Source organism: Mus caroli, unplaced genomic scaffold (genome assembly GCF_978045245.1).
Source record: "Mus caroli unplaced genomic scaffold, Mus_caroli_1 scaffold_20, whole genome shotgun sequence".
Classification (NCBI taxonomy): domain Eukaryota; kingdom Metazoa; phylum Chordata; class Mammalia; order Rodentia; family Muridae; genus Mus; species Mus caroli.
This window is the reverse complement of record NW_028227275.1, coordinates 15,769,385-15,783,379: the sequence shown is the minus strand read 5'-3', so window position 1 is coordinate 15,783,379 and position 13,995 is coordinate 15,769,385. Positions and strand designations below refer to the sequence as shown.

General features: G+C 51.4%; 1 protein-coding gene across 12 annotated transcripts in view; it reads left to right on the top strand.

Moving 5' to 3' along the window:
• Positions 1-2,130, top strand: part of Btrc (beta-transducin repeat containing E3 ubiquitin protein ligase) — a 166,711-nt gene extending 164,581 nt beyond the window's left edge. For 11 of the 12 annotated variants that reach the window (XM_021151576.3, XM_029472467.2, XM_021151574.3 and 8 more), the window contains one exon: positions 1,806-2,130. The gene's annotated coding sequence lies outside the window, so the exon portion shown is untranslated. The remainder of the gene's footprint in view (positions 1-1,805) is intronic. The other variant, XM_085834090.1, reaches the window with a different exon arrangement.
• Positions 2,131-13,995: the final 11,865 nt, after the last annotated feature.

Genomic DNA, 13,995 nt, shown 5'->3' with positions numbered 1-13,995 from the left:
TCTCACTCTCAGACCATTTGTGTCACCCATCCCTGTACAACAGGAAAGCAGAGTTGACAGCATGAGATAAGGCAGGGGCTGCCCCAGTGGGCACCACTCTCCCCAAGACACAGTTCCAGTTTAGAGGATTCTTCTTCTGTAGTAGTTCTTTCAGTGCAAATGTTATCAAAATAAAAGGACATTTGAACAGTCTGAAAACGAGTGAACCCGAGCCTAGCATTTATAGTTCTTAGATCAAGTACTTATAGGGGAGCCCCTTGCAGACTAACTTATCAACGTGACTGGAAATGGCTCAAGTAGCAGTTGATGCCACTGACTCAGTCACACAGCTCTGCGTCGCTGCCACGTCATTCTCGCTGGGAACAGAAGGTGGCTCCCTTGCCTCTACTTTCTCTGCAACTTCTACAGGAGAATACCTGGTTTATTCAGCCCCAGCAGCTACATGAAGTTAGTACCCTTCCCACGTCTCTAGCACCTCTCTAAAACAGAACAAAACCTAAAGTACCCGTGCATTCTGTATGAGCGTGTTTGCCGTTGGCATCCACTGTGGTCACTAGCTCAGACATGTTAGGTTATTGGCTTTAGGAACTTAGCACTCATTTCCCACACTACCATTGCCTTGTAGTTACCACAGATGTGCCTTTCACTGCACCCCTGCACCTGTCGGTCTTCCTGAGGGGGTGATCTGTGTCTGGGGGCCCCCTCAGTTTCTCTGCTATCGTAGAGGACACAGTTGCTCATCGCCCCTCAGCTAAGTCACACTGTCACACGGGCTGTCATACCCTGATGAGGGAAGTGAGTATAGGGCCCACTCACAGGTCTGCATGAAAATAGTGTTTGCAAAGCTCTTAGGACACCACTCATCTTTTTATAAAGGTAACTGTGGTCACGCTCCTGTACCCACCATATACTTGTCTGCTCTTTCTACCAATGTTTGGTTTTTTCCAATGTAAGAGCATTTTGCTGTTGGGGTGGAGGCCCCTGGGGTATTGAGTACCTGGCCTGGTTCATGCTAAACACCTGTTTAACCACAGAAATGCGCCCCTAACCCTCGCCGTTATTCTTCCTAACTTTGTTTACATCTGTTTCCTCCTCTCGCTGCTGAAACAGACACTGCCCTGAGAGCCTGGCTTGGTCTTTTTGACTCATCATCTAGGCTCCCTTCTTAGGCCGTCTTCTCTGTTTCCATGGCATTAGCTCTCACTTCTACATAGAGGAGGCAGAGCTTTTATCTCCAGGCTACACTTCCAGCCACCACCTACACCCTCGAAGGGATCAGGAGCACAGTCAGTGTCCTCATCCATACACAGTTCCTTGGGCTGAGCCCCAGCCAGCTCCCTCCAGTACCTACTTCTTGTAGGTCCACACTGTGCCTGCCACCGCAGGGCAGTCAGGGAGAGTGCCTCCAGTGCTGTCCCTGCCCTCTCTGCTATTACACAGATCAGGGGAAATCACCCACTGCTCTGGCCATTGCCCACTCATCATTAGGACATCAGGGTCCCTCTGCACATACAGAGCTCCAACCTTTCTCATTGACAGTCACGTGAACATTCTCTTTTCTTTTTTTTTTTTTTTTTTTTTTTTTTGGTTTTTCGAGACAGGGTTTCTCTGTGTAGCTCTGGCTGTCCTGGAACTCACTTTATAGACCAGGCTGGTCTCGAACTCAGAAATCCGCCTGCCTCTGCCTCCCAAGTGTTGGGATTAAAGGCGTGTGCCACCACGCCCAACTGAGCATTCTCTTTTCTTAAAGCAAGTAAAGAGTACAGGGAAAGGTGCTGATGACTGCTGGCTGTGTTTTCACACAGGACTCGTTAATGTTGCAGTATTTAACAGACCTGCCAAGACCAGGATGAACAACAGTCAAACTCCTACCCGGATTCCCGGACGGATGAGCGAGGAGCAGGGCTTTGAGACTCCTGTTGGGACACAGTCGGTCAGCAGCCGACCAGGACGGCCTGCTCGGCACCGGCTGCCTCAGTGCTGCTATCAGAAGATGTCTTTATCTTGTGTGAATGATTGGAACTTTCAAGCCTCCCTCCCCTTTCCTTCCCCTTCCTCCCTGCACCTGTTTCTCTCCCATTGGGTTCCAGACAAAGATGACTTATAAATATATTTAGTGTTTTGCCAGAATCTCTCTTGCTTTGCCGTTAAGCAGAAGAACTAGTTTCCCCACCTGGCCCACTTCTAGGGGACAGGGGCTGCAGCTTCCAGGCAGAGACTGCCTGGCCTCCTCCTGTTAACTGCAGGAGTGTCCAGCATCTGGCCAGAGCAGTCCCAGCCACTGCGTGGGAGGATACAGCTGCCTACACATCTTGGAGGGGAGAGAGAGAGAGAGAGAGAGAGAGAGGAGAGGTGCACACACACTGGAAGATCTGCACTGCTGCCTCCCTCCATTGTCTGGGTGTCTGTCCCTCTTCCCTGCTCCCGTACTCCCATCTTGAGCCTGAGAAGGTGTGCGAAGAGAGTCCTCAGCTAGCATGAGGCGGGTCACCTAGACAATGTGACGCTTGCAAGAGTTGAGTGCATCCTTATTTCCAGCCCAGGCTTTTGCTGCAAGTGACCAACCTGGGGCAGCAGTGGATTTGTGACCATGACATTGGTCAGTCACATTTGCAGCTTTCTCCTTCCCTGTGCCCTGGGGAAGGGCAGGGATGTCCTGGGTACCATCAGTGCTGTGTCTGCTTCGGACTCAGCGGTCTTCCTCGGTCCCATGTAGAGTGGAGAGGAGCTGCTGATTGCATTCCTCTCATTAACAATTAGATGTGTAATGAAAAGCATTGTGCTTCATCTTAAATCACTGGCGAGGCTTGGCCTGCACAAAGGCTTGGAATAGCCAGCACCAGGCACCACTGCACTCTACTCTGTGGCTCGAATTTGTTCCTCGACTGAGCTGGAAAGCACCCAGGCACCTGTAACTGCCCACCAAGAGCACAGTAGCCTAAGAGATGGTCAGGAGAAAAACAGATTCTCGGGTTAGGCCAGTAAATGTCAGCCAGTCTAAGCATCTCAGCCTTCCACTGCAGGTCCTTCTGCCAAGTGCTTGCAGAAAGGCAAGGCTGCCAGAGGGTATCAGGGTGAAGCTTGGCACACAGGGTTTACTGATAAGCAAAAGCTGCCTTCTCTTTCTTTCCTTCTCCCAGCCTTATTTGCTGTCCACTTTCCCCAGCCAGTAAGCTAGCAGTCAGTGACGACATAAGCAGCTGCACTTCCACAAGGGCAGAGCTAAGCAGGTCGTGTGCATGGCTGCACTGGGCCCCTGCCAGTAGGCTCCAGATGCAGACACTCATGGCCAAACCTGGAAGTACTTGAACTGAAAACCAACTTAGTTACCCCACAGCATGCACGAGGCCTGCCAAGGGGTGACTTAGGCCACAGTGCAGCCTCGGTTTCACTTGGAAGCCAAGCAGTCAGACTGTCATTGCTGTTCCTAACCGTGCATTTGAGTTGAAGAAAACCAACTGAACAAGCTGCTTAAAATAGAATGGGGCCCATCACATGTGGTCACAGAGAGACCACTTTCACCCGAGCAGGAAGTGGGGCCCTGTCACAGCTGGCCCTCAGATAGACCACCTTCACTTGAGCAGGAGAGGGGGATGAGAGCATCTTCTTTCTCTGGTTTGCAAGTTACCCCTTGCCCAATGTGTCCCACTAGTGAATTCCATTACGTGCTGGGTCAGGTCATGTGTACAGATTGCCTTCCCTGTGTTAGCCGCATTTCTCCTTTCCCAGCCAACCACATGTTGCAGACTTGTGGTTGACCCCGCCAAGTTCCTTGTCTGTTACGTTGACTGTTAATAGTGAAGGACTTTGCTGAAAAATGGGTCAGACATGAAGAGACCTAAGCTGCTTCAAGAAATGGTCTAATGGCCACAAGTCTACCAGCCCTTCTTCAGTTCCATGCTGCTTTAAGAAGTTAGGAGCTGGAGGACATCTGCCTAGCATGGATGCCCAGGATTAGGGGGCAATGTGGGCACTACTGCAGACTGGTTGGTGCCAGGACTGTGCTCTCCTTCCTAGGTTCAGCTGGAGGTGTGCTGTTCTGAAGCCAGCTGGGAAGTGTGGCTGCCCGTTGTCTCGGGCTGGGGTGGACGCTGCTCATTGAAGCCCATAGAGTGGTTAAGCTCTTTCTGCAGCTTGCCCTCGCCACTGCTGATGGAAATGGGAACAAAGTTAAGTGGTCTGAGCACCTGAATGGCTCGCATTTCTCAGCTCTGGGGGTCATTTACCAGTTCATTGTAGAAGAAACAATCAGGTAAGTTCATTTCCAGAGAAGGTGAACCCCGCTTACCATCTCTGCATGATTTCGGTGGGAATTGATTATCACTGATCCCCAACTGGGCGAGAATAAATGTAAAGTTTGACCTTTTTAAAAAGAAAAGAAACAAAGAACATCTCCACACATTTAAAGGAATAGTAGACAAGAAGCTGCGAGTGTCCTGTGGCTTGGAAGTCTCTGGGGTCAGGCTTGCTTTTTTTTTTTTTTTTTTTTTTTTTTAACTAAAATCTACTTTCCAATATAAAGGCTGCAAGACCTTCCCTACTGACAGGCTGAGGTCCTTAGGCAGCTGAGTAAAGTGCACAGGGTGCCTGCTAGAGAGCATGGCCTCTGTCAAACTGACAGTGTCTAGACAAGGCCAATCCATGCCTTGCTGCTCATGTGGGGGAGAGAGAGAGAGAGAGAGAGAGAGAGAGAGAGAGAGAGAGAGAGAGTGCTGTTTTGCCACTGCTGCTAGGAATGTCCTTTCCTTTGAAGTGCAGTTAGAAAGTGGGTGTGAATTATGGATGGAAAGCCTTTTACACTTGTCCCTTGGCTAAATTCTTTCTGATTTGTCCTAACTTTGGAGACAGAAACTGTTTGGAACTCTGTTGACAAGTAATAAAGTCTGGCTCTCTGTAGCTTGTTTTGGAACTGAAAATGACATCGAGGCTCCTAAATCATTCTGTAAGGGAAAAAAAAAATTTTTTTTTAACAATCCAAAGCTGCAGAGAAGGCTGTGTGCATCCATCCAGTCCCTTGCCTTGCCTTGCCTTGCTTGCCTTGCCTTGCCGGCTCCTGGTCTGAGTGGCTGAGGTTGATCTGCTTGTTTAGCAGTTGTCTAGAGTGGAGAATACTGAAAGTAATTAGTAGGGCTGTGGTGGTGGTAATTGTCTTAGCATCTTCCTTTTGAACTAAATAGTGATACCTTCCAGTCCTGCATCTGAAGGAGGGAGACCACTCAGATTAGTGCAGGCCTGCGGGCTAGGCTTGCAAACGTGTTCTGAAGTGTCAAGGATGCTTTCAGGTGAAGATGAAGCATGCAGGTACCCAGCCCTGTGGCTGCAACCTTTGGTGATGGCCAGTTTACAGTGGAACTGCAGGCCACACTAATCTCTATCCCCGTTTGGTTACACTCAGCAGTTTCAAATGCACCAGAGACTTCCAATAGGGTCAATCCTAGACTCACGCACATGACCTGTGGCAGTGTAGAGCCCGCTTAACCACAGTGAGCGCAGTCAGTACGAGAGGGAGCCATCCCCGGAATAAAGGGTGAGCTTTGCTGCTGGCTGTCTTGAAACTGTAGTTCACGGATGATATCAGAATCCTTAAAGCCGAGGAGAGAGACCAAAGCAGGGAGACAGTGGCTGCCGGCTTGCGGGAGGGATGGACTGCGCTGCCGCCCAGGACCCTCCATGGCTAGCAACCCTGTCTCAAAATAAATGACACAGGCCCAGTGCCTGTGGCCTAAAATTCCCAGAGACAGTTGACTTCCCAAACACTCGCTTCTCAACAAACTCAATTATCTGACTTAGCTTCTAAGTAGGGGGGTGGGGACGGTATGTGTCCCTCAGACAACATTTAAGGACAGGTCCAATAGGTTAGATCTCTGGGTATCAAGGAAACCGATACCTTCCCAAAGCGGTGACCCTTAAGCCCTAGCAAACTGACTGAGGGTGTTCAGTGGATGCCAGCATGGGAACAGGCCTGGCAACAAGTGTGAGCCAGGGCTTTTGCTTGTTCGCTTTTTGTTTTCTAGATTCTCCAGTGCTGACCGCTTTAATTTTTGTGATTATGTTGTAGTGATGTGTAGTCAATGTACCAATATGTTCACAAGTCAGGATGATGGTAACAGTGTGTTTTGGTTTTTTAACTGTTTGGGGGGGGAAAGTAAATTACAAATACAAGATTAAAGCGAATTTTCTAAGTGTCTTCTCTCTCTGACCCAACGTCCTAAGGATGGTTGAGTTTGCCAGCATACAGATGAAAGAAGTATACAGTAAACATATTATTCCTTTCACGAGGCCAAGAGCCATTAACCAAGAGCCAGATCATGTCATTAATACCAGCACCGGGGAGTCAGAGGCAAGTGATCTCTTGAGTTCAAGGCTAGCCTGGTTTTCGTTGTTCCAGGCTAGCCAAAGCTATGTAGTAAGACCCTGTCTCAAGAAAACGAAGGTCCCGCCAGTTGTGCATGCTGTACTTGGGAGGTCGAAGCAAGAGATTCATGGCAAGATCCTACCTTAAAAAGATGGAACTGGTCTACAGAGTGAGTTCCAGGACAGCCAAGGCTACACAGAGAAACCCTGCCTTGAAAAAACCAAAAAAAAAAAAAAAAAAAAAAAAAAGATGGAAGGAAAAAAACCCTAAAGTCAGGACTGACTTGTAAAGAGACAGCCCCTGGCGTGCACATCAGTCATCCTGTGCTGTGTCATGAAGAGCCAGTGAGGTCTGATGCGAGTTGCTCATCATGACACACCTCGAATCTGAGCTATTCTCTGCTTTGTTGGATGGAGGCCACTCTGCTCCATCACGTGTTCATTCATAAGCCACTTGGGGGTGACAGTGCTGCTCTCCAGTGAGCCCCTCTTCTCCCCAAGGACCAATACACAGAAATATGCACAAGATGAAGACCATCAAAGGGAAAGACTGCCTCCTGCCCCTCCGGGTGGTGACCCACGCAGGATTCTTATCAGAACCAATTGATCTTTTTGTTAAAAGACCTATGGGCTTTTACTGTGTCTAGTCCTTTCCCTTGGCTGTGGCCACATTGTTTTACCGAGGAACTGTGACCCTTAAGGTAGACTTGGTCTGTGGTCAATGTCACCGGCTTCCAGTGGAGCTTAGAAAATGGTAGTGTAAGGTCTCCTGGCCTTGTGTAGGTAAAAACAAGCATGTCTGCTCCCTTAACAGGCAGAACCCAGAGAGTTACAGGGACGGGGTGTCAGCAAATATCCCTCCATTGCTACAACGGTCTGAGCCATCTGGCTCCTGAGCCCAGGACAGAGTCTGAGGCCATGAGCCTAGACCTTAATCCCAGTGTCAGACCCTGTTCCCAGGTGGAGGTACATGGCCTGTTCGAGGCGACAGCCCTTCTTAAGGCTAGGCTGTGGTTCCTCTTCCCTTTAAACCTAGGACCGGGCAGCCATCAGCAATGACTAAGAAGAGACTTTGCTTCTTCCTGATTGGCTCTTGCCAATTAAGAGCATTTTATTAGGCTGCTAATTAAAGGCACTTCGTTAGCAGCAGGAGAGGCCGGGTGGGTGCCTGGTGAGATGGAGCTGAAGCCAGGAGAAATTGTTTTCCTCCCCCATGGAAGCAGAACCTCTCGGAACCCTGTCAGTCCCCCAGCCTTTCCTGCTGCGCCCACCACGCCCCTTGCTTTCAATTAGTAGCTCTGAGGGGAGCGAGGTCATTACCAAGCCCAGGTCCAGAGCTCTCACCACTACCTCAGGCCACAGGAGGCCTTGAGGAGCTGTCCAGGGCCCCAAGCAAAGAGGCCAAGCAGCCCAAAGGAAGGTGGCACTTTACCCTCCATGCCTCTAGTGAATATGTCATGTGCTCCCCGTGGCTGAGGCTGCCCCCAGCAGTCACCTAGTAGATGACAACAATGTAACTTCCCTCACCAGGAGGCCCTTGTTGCATAAGGCATGACTTTTCTATCAGGAAGAAACAACCCTCCCATCCCCCATCGCTTTCCTAGAGTAGAGCCCCCATAGGGGCACCAGGAGGGGCTGGTGGCTGAGGGAATTCCATGGGGTTCTTATTTCAAGGGCTGGGAATAGAACTCTGGGCTTTGCACATGCTAGGGAAGCTGTAGCACATGAGTGCATGACCCACCTCCTTGCTCAGGTGGCCCTGAGCTCACTGTGCACTTGAGGCATTCCCCCACCTCCCGGCATGACCCAGGTAGGCTTTCCCCAGGCAAGCCTTTGCTTCCTATGAGAGAGGAGGGCTTGGCTGTGACTTAGCACCTGGGGGCTGGCATACAGGGTCATCAAGGACACCCCTCTCCACAGCTCCCCTCACCCCTTCACTTAACTGCAGAATTAGCACCAGCCTGGGCTGAGAGGGCAGATTTATGGCCGGGCCCACCTCCCTCCATTTAACCCGAGGCCGGCCCAGGCTCCAGACACTAAATTAGATTTTTGACAATTAGAGAGACTAATGGGCATACAGCCATCCCCAGAGCCAGATATCCAGCAAGGCCATCCTATAACATCCACCACTGGTTAGTGAACCCTCCCCCAATGTCCCTCTGGTCTCCCATGGGTGGCATCTCTCCCTCTGAGCTCTGTTCTACTTGCACTTTGGAAGTGGCTACCAGCTTCCCTCCCTCTTCAAGCCCCTGGCCCGATGCTGGTCCGTTGCTCTCTGTTCTCCTGTCCTGTCCTCCTTGTCTGTCCATTTCCTCCTTGCCTACAGGTCGCCTTCCTCCATCCTCACCTTCCCCAGGCCTATTCACCTGCCATCTGTCACACTACCTACAGCAGACTGCAAGCCCCCTGAGGGCAGGGCCTGAGCCCTGTCCACATCCTAAATTTAGTCCAGCACTCCACAGTGCTTGCTAAGCATCGCCTGAGCTCCTGTGTCCTCCCCTTGAGGCCCTGGCTCTCCACGACATCCATGATCTTATCCTTGGGATCTCGAACAAGGCCCATCCCTGTGGCCCCTGCTCTGGCTTGGGCTGACTCCCTTACCCTGCTGGGTCCTCAGCTCTGGCCAGCCTTAAGCTGGGTGGTAATGAGATTGCAGTAAGTGGCGCAGGGGGGAGCTGCTCACACTCACTCAGGCAGACTCATAGCTCTGTCAGGCTGATTGGTCCTGAGTGGAGGCACAAACGGCCCCCCATGGACACGCTGAGATTGGTTATAAAATTACAAGCATTTGTCCTGCTGTCAGTGCCTCCCCTCCCTCCCCTCTGCCTGCCTGCCAGTTCCTGGCTCCCCACCCGTACTCTCTCCCTTGGGGTCAGTCCCCACACCCTAAAGAACAGGCCAGGGGCCACCATAGCATATAGGACTGAGAGTCGGAGGCCACTAACTCTCCATCAGTATGGACACAGCTCCAGCCTGTCTCAGGTGACCCAGTCCTATGCTCAGGGTTCCTAGTCTCTGAGTGGGACCACACTCACACTAATAGGCCTTAGAACCCTCAAAAGAAACAAGGTCTCAATACACTTCCATGGGGCAACCAATGCCCTAGGCAGAAAAAAAGAGTGACTGACAGGTAGCCAGGGTGTGCTATGCCAGAAGGTGGAAGCAGGAGAAGCCAGGCTTCTCAGAGAACTCCATCTCTCCTCCACTCTGGTGGCCAGTCACCTAACTCAGGTAATGAAAAGTCTGCCTTCAGGGAGACTCCCAGTCCCTACCACACACCCTGCTGTGGTCTCAGAAGTTTGGGCCAGAGCAAAGGCCAACATGGCCCAGCAGAGCCTTGCTGTACTTTCTAGTGAACAGACTTAGTCTCCTAGCCTGGCCCCTGTATACACCCCCTTTGGCCTTGGCAAGAGCCCAGATACCCTTAGAATGTGTACCCAAGGGCTGGCAAGATGGCTCAGCAGGTAAGAGCACTGACTGTTCTTCCGAAGGTCCTGAGTTCAAATCCCAGCAACCACGTGGTGGCTCACAGCCATCTGTAATGGGATCTGACACTGTCTTCTGGTGCGTCTGAAGTCAGCTATAGTGTATTTGTGTATAATAATAAATCTTTAAAAAAAAGAGAGAGAGAGAGAATATGTGCCCAGAAATTCTAGACAGCCCTTGGGACTTCCTGTGACCTCTGGTATCTGCAGGGGCTCACGACTGGGTTTGGTAATGATCTTACTCCCCTCTTCTGATGACAAGGACCCTTATCCCTGGGACCCCAGCCTCAAGATCTTCTGACCAACCTTGATACTCCAATCCAGACCTTAGTCCTTGACTGTACCCCCAGTTCCAGCCTCAGTCTCTATCTGGGTGTCCCAGGAGCTCTGCAGTCAGTTTGGCTCCCCAGCTCCAAGGGGGAGCTTATAGGAGCAGCCTCTGGGTGCTGGGCACAAGGTGCTTTCTCTGCCACTCATCCATTCCCAGGATGCACTTGCTTTCATCGGGGTGACGATGGTTCATTGTCCACCAAGGGTAGTGGAGCAGGGCCTCCTGTAACCATCATCCCTGCCCAGGTCCACTCTCCTCCTACTTGGAGGATGAGAAGAGGATCAGAGACCAATTGTCTGTCCTCTGAGTTCCAGCCCTGGAGTAGACTCAAGGTCTGATGTTCTCCTGGATCCATAGGAGTCCCCAAAGGGTCAGGGAGACCTGATACCTCCACCTAGTGCTCCGGTAAAAAGGCTGCAGGTCCCTTACTGGCCACCAGATGTCTCCTTGGTCCAATTGGCCAGGCATTGCCTTCTTCAGACTTATGTCTCCACCCCAACACACCCTCCCCAGACACAGCACAGTTATCCTCAAGATTCCCACCTTGTTGGCTGGAATTCAGAGCTCCCTTGTGATTCATGGCCTTCTGCCCAAGGCAGGGTCCTCCACTGCCCCTTCACACACAAACACACACACACACACACACACATGCACATGGCCCATCCAGTCAGATTCCCCAGGCCCAAGGCTAAGGTCAGTGAGCAATCCAGTGATCAAGCGAGAGGGAACTGTACTCCTTACTGGAAGCCACAGGCTGTTTGCATTCCCCGTTGTGTTTGAGGAACAAACACAAGCCTCCCAAAAGTCTAGGAAGCTGGTAGGGTCACAAACTCAACTCTGGGTTAAACCCACAGGGGGAGTTCCCTGACCTCAGTTTTTCACTTATAAAATGGGGCTAAGAAGGGAACCCTTCACAGGCAAACACATGTGCATTGTCCAGTCCAACAATTTAAAAAAAAAAATTTTATTCACCCAGAGTCCTGGAATGGTGGTGCATGCCTCTAAGGAGACCGAGGCAGGTGGATCTCTGAGTCTGAGCCAGCCTAGGCTATATAGTCACAAAAGCAAAACTATAATAAATAATAATACTAATAATAGAGCCCCCAGGGATGTGCCCATGTCAGAGAAAGATGTAGGTTAAGGCTCTGTGAGGAACCCATCCCAACACAGCCAGGCTAACGGCACCAAGAACTGGGAGGTGGACTCCCCTTACTGCAAGAAAGACTTTGCCAGTTCGAGGGACCTCGAGGAATGGGCAGGCCTGGGACACGATACAGAGGGATTGCAGATTCAGCTCCAGAGGACGGGCTAGCCTCTGTCGGAAAGCCGTCCAAGCTCTGCCCTGTGTGTGCAGGTGGTCAGGCTGGAGCTAGGACAGACCATGAGCAGAAAGCAGGGCTGCCCTAGTCTGATACCAAAGACAGGGCCTAGGCAGAAGGCTAGAGAGCTGGCCTCAGAGATAGGGCTGCTGAGGTTCAGGGATGGTTGTACCTCTACCACCCAATCCAGTCTAAGTTCTAGAATCTTCTACCTTTCCTCTCTCGCCAGGGGTGTGGCCCCTGGAACCCCTCTTCTCTGGTGACCCTCAGTTCCCAGCAGAGCCCCTCTCAGGGTGAAGAGGAGGCTCCGGCTTGAGGGAAGAGCTACCTAGCGGTAAGTATGCGCAACATTACATATGTATATTGGAGAGTAAATAACCCCAAAAAGTGCCTTGTAAATAGACTCCGAGTTTATCCTTTATTAATGAGGCACCGAGTGCCCCGCTGTTTTAGAGCAGCGAGACTTTCATAATATCAAAACCTAAATTACACTTGCGTCTCTCATCCCAGGGACGAGCAGGGATGAGCAGAGCTCTGGCGGCTGGGGCTCTGCTTACAGAGTGAGTAAGCAGAATCCTTCCCTCTCCTGGGACTGATGGGACCTTCTGGCTGGAGAGAGGACAGGAGTACATGTGTATACATGTGCACATGCACACACACACACACACACACACACACACACACACACCAGGCTCCAGAGAGCTCCACTGTCAGACCTCAGGGTGCAAAGAGCAGAATGTGTGGCCCTTGTGCCCTAGTTAGACTTTGCAGGCCCAGGCTCTGAAGCTTGAGGGACAGGATTGGGCCCAAGACACTTAACGCTTGAGGACTACACCACTCCCCATCGTCAGATAGGGCTTATACAGATGGTGACGCCCTGTCCTCGCAAGCAGGTTTTCTGTGGTCATGGATCAGGGGTGCTGCGGGTTGGCACAAGGTGTTTATAAGAACAACACAGTAGATGACAAGAATAACTAGGGCTGCTATGGTTGTGGTTCTCAACCTGTGGGTCGTGACCCCTCTGGGCTCACATGACCTTTTGATAGGGGTTGTATATCACAGGCCCTGCATCTCAGACATTTACATCACAGTTTATTACAGTTAGGAAGTAGCAACGAGAATAATTTTAAGTTTGGGGGGTCACCACAACATGAGGAACTGTATTAAAGGGTCACAGCATTAGGAAGATCGAGAACCGCTGTGCTATGGGAATGGCACCAGTACCTTCTGCACTGTCCTCAGAGCCCCAGTGCCTCCTGGCTTTTGGGTCAAGACCAAGCCAGGGAGTGACATCAGCCATTCACAGCATGCTTCCGGCACCCATCCTGAGTACTGTGGGCAGGGAACCTGGGTCCCCTGGCTCACCCTATTCCCAGGGCCCCTGAGGTGTATCTGTCCTATCCCAGGACAGGACAGGGAGGCCAAGGTGAGCAGTGGGCAGACGGGCAGGCGGGTGCCACGTGCAGGGTTTACAAGCTGCCCGGCCAGGCTGCTGGTGCTCTGGTGGGCGTCATGTCGAATCTGTCCCATTATATGGACAGTTGAGTTTAATAGTCATTGTGTGATCACTCCAAGCCCAGCAAACATGGCGGGGCAACACCCCCTCCACGCGAGCCGCCCGCTCCCCAGCCACACGGCCCATCCGTACAGTAAATTAAAAATATGAATCACTTCTCCCCACTGCCTCCCCAAACGCTCGTCTTGTCAGCCTCTATGTTGCCTTCATTTGTATTACCTTAATTTAATGTTAATTATGGTCTTCATTTACAAGGAACAAGCCAGCCCCGCTCTGCCAAGGGACCTTCCCCCTCCCCCTCTGCCCAGGAGGGAGAGGCCTAGGGAGAAAGGGAATTTGGGGGGGGGGGCTGCAGAAGAAATAAGGAGGGGAGTCAGAGAGAGGATATGAGATGAGATCTGGGCCATCAGGGCCTGGTGGCCTTTCTGGGAGGGACTTGGGGGACCCCCACCTCCCCATATGCCCTGTCCTCAATCATTTATCCATTCTAGAGCTACTTACTGAACACCTAATATGTGCCAAGCAACGAGAGACCAGCGAGATGGGGGAGGTGTCTGCTTAATAAGGGCTAATGGGGTCCCCTCTGCCACCCTGAGGCGAAGGAAAGAGAAAGCAGCATCAGGAAGACAGCCGTAGCCCTTCCGGGAGTGGGCTGGCACCTGGTCCACCCAGAGGGCACAGAACACAATGGCTCCTCTTTCCTCCAAGCTCCTCTGCTGGACCAGTACCATCCTTTCACCAATCAGCCTTGTCCTTCTTCCAAGAGGGAAGTTCTTTTGGCAGTCTTGACTGAGTCTTTCTTGCTACAGATCAGTCTAGGCTAAAAGCCTGAGTAGGGCCAGGAGTGGAAAGGTGACTCTTGGGCTGTTTCTGGGAGGTGTGGAGGAAGGAGCCCATTGTCCTGCCAACCACTACCAGGCTGTCCTGTCCTGTGGCCTCTCCCCTTGAGTCCTTGGGTCTGAGAATCCCAGGGGGCCTGAATGTGACATT